A 5,515-nucleotide genomic window follows, 5' to 3' on the forward strand; every position below is an offset into this window, starting at 1 on the left:
TTCATGAATGGAGTATAAAAGCGCTGAAGCAAGAGAAGGGTATTCCTACTCCTTTCACATTTCCTTCCCTTCTTGCTTCATCCTCAGAGCTGCATAAGCAAAGTGGGGTGGACAAACTTTTGTGCGTAGTGCTTCTATTTCAGATCTAATACACTCTTATGTGGCATAAAAATGATTTCCAGTATTCAGCACTCCCCATCCCCAAAGATTTCAAATGGAAGGCAGTGTGCTCTGGATGACATCTGTGTTAAGGAATCTGAACTTTCCATCCTAAGTGAACACATTGGCTATCAAATGGCCTCAAAGTCATTCAAGGCTCAGGTTTTAGAATTTTTCTCCTGTAAAAGAAAAAAAACTGCCCATCACCAAGTTATTGTAAGGACACATAAGAGCAGCTGGGAGAAAGGGCAAATGAGCTAGTCAGACAAGCATACCAAAGAGAAGGAGTCGTCAATGAAGGCTTTCTACCCCCATTTGAATTCAGAACTGAGTCACAGAGACTCATGATGGGAGATGCAAGTGTCCTCTTTATTACAAACCTCCATACCTCCATGGGTTCTTGTTTTTGTTTGGTGGGTTTTTTTGTTTTGGTTGGTTGTTTGGCTTTGGGTTAGATGATAAAGTAGACTTGCAGAGCACTTGCCCCTCGTAGGAGTTGCTGCCCCTGTAACAGCCTGGGGAGCCCGGAGAACATAGGCTTCTGCAGCAGGCAGGTGGAACTCCAAGGGAAGGAGAGAGGCCGGAGACACGTGTGCTTTGTTCCGTCTCTTAGACTTGCATGTCTGTAGTTGTCTCCTCTTCTGAATCTAATTACCCATGAGAGTGGAGAGAGACCGAAGTGTCCTCACCGATTTCCCCTCCTATGAAGCCTGAAGCAAGGAGGGCTGTCAGAGCTAGCCCACCGACATTTTTCTAACCGCGATTCCTTCTCGAAAACATCGAGTGCAATCACCTCTTGTACTTGGTGGTGCTGGTGCTCGGTGCGGGTAGGCACTGTGTCTTAGGCTAGGCCCGTGGTAGACCCTTTATGAAGCTTGTTGAATGAATGAGAAGACAATTAATGGGTAGGGATGGTTGCTTCTGATTCCTCAGGTAGCCCCTTAGACCCCTGAGAGAACTCCCACCTGTGTTCACCTACAGACTAGGAGCCGTAGAAGCAGTGGGCGCATAGACCAGTTTCCCTAACAGGATTTTACCTGTGCATTAGGATGTTCTTGTTCAACTAGCTGCTGCCCCATTTTCTTCCACTTCAACTTATCACCAAGGGGTCTTTTTTCCTTCTTTCCCCCACCCTAAACTTAATTTTGTTCTCTAGCGCATAAGATTTGACTTTTCTGTACCAGCAGCTTCTATGAATCACTTTAAGACCTGAGAGTAGTGATTAGAAGCCCAACACGGAAAATTCCTATCCGGTGTGAGAAGCGGGGCCTCAAACCCGGCCTCCATGCTTGCTGGGGGTGGTTCCTGTCACTCCCATCGCTTCTTGGGGACCTCTCAGACAGGGAGGGCTTCAGTTTAATCCTACTCTTGCATTGCCTGGCCCAGCTCGCTCGCTCCTCTGTCTTGCTGTATGCACTCTTAAGCCAGAAGAAACAAGTGCTGGCGCTCATAAGGGGAGATTGCCCAGGACTTTGCTGCAGTCACTGTGTTCTGTTAGGCTGAGTCACGGTAGATGCTGTGGTGACCTGCGCAGGAGGGGCAGCCTGGGATCTGAAGCCGGTGCTTGAACTCCAGGGAGGGTCCCATATCCTGCATTTAGTTAGGAGAAGGGCAGGGAATTGCAAACCCTTTCACTGGCACTCGTATAGGTTTTGTATTTTCTGTTCATAGGCAATAGAACGCAGCCTGTGTGCAGGGAACTCTACTAGATTTTGCAGGGTGGGGGGGAGGCTAATAAAGAAAGCTTAGCCCGTTCTGTACCTCCCCGTCATCACTTCGCTGAAGGAGACCATGGAGCAGATTAGGTGGAATGATCTAAGTGCTAAGTAAAAGTACAAGCAACATTACGTGGGAGGTCTGAGAACAAATGGAGCATTTAGTTCTGAGCTGGATGGGATAGCCTAACAAGGGAGGAGCATTCGCGTGAGCTTTGGACCAGGATATTGATGGGTGGAGCATAGCGGAAAGGGCATGAAACAGTGGTGTATGTAGAGTATGTTCTACCTAATGGATTTTTTCCCCAAAGTCTTGGTGTTGTGGTTGTTTAGCCCTTTATGGGCAGGAAAGTGAATGGGGATGCTACCCTAAGTCACATCTGGTACCTTCCTTTTCCTGCGGCTCTATTATCTGCTTGGCCAAACCTTCAGCACTCCCTGCAGTCCAGTTGGATCTTGCATACGGTCCTTTTGAAACCACAGGAGCAAGCAAGAAAAGCGGCTCTCTTGTAAACCAAGCTGATTTCTCCCCAATTTTCTGAAGTGGAATGTAGCAGCACTACCAGCTCTGAGCTGGCTCATGAGAGCAAACTTGGCTATATTTAGTCTGGTTTTTCTAAAGTGTGGGTGCAAGAAGCTGCAGGCACAGCTTGCCTCCCCGAGTGAAGAGCATGAAGGGGTGGCAGCTGTTGGGTGACAGGGGCGGCTGCCTTCCTGCCTTCAGACTTTTTCCAAGGGCACTGAGGCTGGGAGGAGCCAGATGCCAAGTTCAGCTCTTTGTTCCTCAACTGCCCTTGCTGCTGTTTGGTGGTATTTCGTCCAGGAAACTCCCAAGTCTTCAGGGATTTGACAGATGTTTGTGGACTGATCATGGGGTGTGAAGCCTCAGCTATAGTTCACCTGGAGAGCTGGGGCCAGAACGGGCTCAGGCCTGCTTGTGTCTCACGGTGAGGGCTGTAGTTGTCTTTAAATGTACAAGCTCTGCAGCTAGACTGGGTGTGAACCCCAGCTCTGCCGACGACCTGCTGTGTGGGCCTGGGTAATTCACCGAACAGCTCTGAGACGACTTATTTAGCAAACGAGACTATCAATAGTAATGACCTCATAGGCATGTAGAGGGCTGATTCTGGTAGTTGCTCAATAAACACTCAGTAAATGTTAGACAACATGATGGCAGTGATGTCTCCTTCCTGCCATACTTAAGAAAGCATCTAAGCAGACGAAACCAGAGAGGGAGACGAACCATAAGAGACTCTTAATCTCAGGAAACAAACCAAGGGTTGCTGGAGTGGAGGGGGTGGAAGAGATGGGGTGGCTGGGTGATGGACACTGGGGAGGGAGGTATTTGCTATGGTGAGCGCTGTGAATTGTCTAAGGCTGATGAATCACAGACATGTATCCCTGAAACAAATAATACATTGTTATTTTTTTTTTTTTTTAAAGCATCTAAGCCATTTTTATGGCCACATAATGTAGTGTCTGTTATAGTAGTAGGTGCTCCGTGAAGGAATGTAGGTTCTCAGAGTTGGGTAAGACCAACAAAATGTAATTGGTAAATATGAAGCATCTTCACTTTTAATGTATTATCTGATTCCCTGCAGTTATGAGTCAGAAGAGGAAAGTAAAAATTATAACAGTATATTCACTAAAGGTTCATCACTTAAATGATTCCCCCTCCCCACCCAAAATTTACTTGCCACTTAACACCTGCTCTTTTATCGGTGGGGCTGTCTAGTGGTCTGATAATCCCCCAGCCGTACAGTATGTAAATTGATTGCAAAGCAAAATTTCAGATCTTGCAAAAGAAAAATTTTAAGCACTCTAAAATTGACATTGGGTCAGAGCTGTATGATTCCATTAGTTTTCCAGAGAAGATATGGCTGAGTTAGGCCAGAGAACCATTAAAGAAGACCATAATCAACCTAAGATGGTGACTTGATAGGCACCAAAGAACAATATTAGGATCATGTAAGGATTAAGAAGTCTTTGGTGAAAATTGATGCCCTAATATATTTTTTTGGGAAAAAAAAAGAGGTGTCTATATAAATAGGCTATAAAGAGTCAAATGTAAAATGAAAAATGTTTTGTCCAGCTGATATAAATCTTGTAGAAGCTACATAACAAAAAATGGATTCTTTTTGTCTAAGAATTAACACACATTTACAATCATAATCTAAATTTGGTTAAATAAAAAACCTCAGGTTCTCCTGAGATAAAATATTTAAACTATTTCATGGTTTTGAAACTTGAGTCCCTATTTCAAATGTTCTCTTTGTTCTATATTAGTGGGTTAAGAAACTTAAAATTTAAGTTATTTAGGTCATTTACATACCATAAAATGCACCTTTTGTAGTTCTTTGCGTTTTGACAAATATAATGTATTCAGTCTTATAATCATCACTACCATCAAATTTACTTCCTACACCCCAAAATGTTTCCTTGTGCCTCTTTGTAGTTACCCTTCACCCACATCGGAGTTCCATCCTTTTTTTTTTTTTTTTAAGATTTTATTTATTTATTTGACAGATAGTGAGAGCAGGAACACAAGCAGGGGGAGTGGGAGAGGGAGAAGCAGGCCCCCTGCTGAGCAGGGAGCCCGACGCGGGACTCGATCCCAGGACTCTGGGATCTTGCACTCCTGCGTTTTTAAGAATGTCATGTAAATAATATACTATGTTGCCATTCGAGTCTGGATGCTTTCATTTAGTGTAATGTACTTGAAGTTCACCCATATTGCATGTATCCACTCAGTCCTTTTCATTACTGAGTGATAGTCCACTGAATGGACATACCACCGTTTATCCATTCACCAGTTGAAGTACATTTGGGTTGTTTCCGGTTTTTGGTAAATGTGAATAACCACTGTAAATAGTTTTTGTGTGAATGTAAGTTTCTCTTGTATAAAGAGGTAGGAGGGAGGTTTTTGAGTCCTATAGTAAGTGTGTTTTAACTTTATAAGGAACTGCCAAGCTGTATTTTAGAGTTCCTATGCCTCATACATAATATTGCGCAAAATTTTCCTCAATTTGGATTTTCTCTGTATTGACATATCATTGATAATGAGGCTCTCACAAAAATAAGGGAATTGCATTAAGGGGTAGAGTTTAGGCATTTGGATAGGATTAGGAGGAAGCAGCTTTCCTGAGGTGGGCTCTGTGTGCTGCATTATACAAGAGTGTAGTATGGCTATGGCAAATATACACCCCTGGTTTTGATGGTACTCCAGATCTCAAGCATGGATATAGCCTAGAAATGCCACTGGTTTTGCATCCAAGAGAAAGCTGTTAACAAATTCTCATGTTACTTACTATAAAAGGGACTTTTATCAAGCTCTGGATATTGAGTCATTGTTGTCAAATAAGGAAAGAAACCTGGATGAGGAAAGGCTTACCTTGGAGAAAGACAAGAGTATGAGGACAGGAAAGGGAAGACCGTGTTTGAGTCCACCGAAGAGGAGCTTAACTGGAGTGGGGAACAAACTTACTTGTCCCTGAAAGGAGGTGGTCTTATTTGCCAAGGGAAGTCATGAACTCCGATTTGTGAAACCTTAGTTGGTTGACTGTTTCTAGTGTGATTTAAATTTTGAGAATGGCAGGGTCCAGGGGCTGGTTTTGCAGCTGTGTGCCATTCTGATTGAGAAT

This window comes from Eumetopias jubatus, unplaced genomic scaffold (genome assembly GCF_037043125.1).
Source record: "Eumetopias jubatus isolate StellerSeaLion01/CBP00866 unplaced genomic scaffold, mEumJub1_p1.0 scaffold_4, whole genome shotgun sequence".
Lineage (NCBI taxonomy): Eukaryota > Metazoa > Chordata > Mammalia > Carnivora > Otariidae > Eumetopias > Eumetopias jubatus.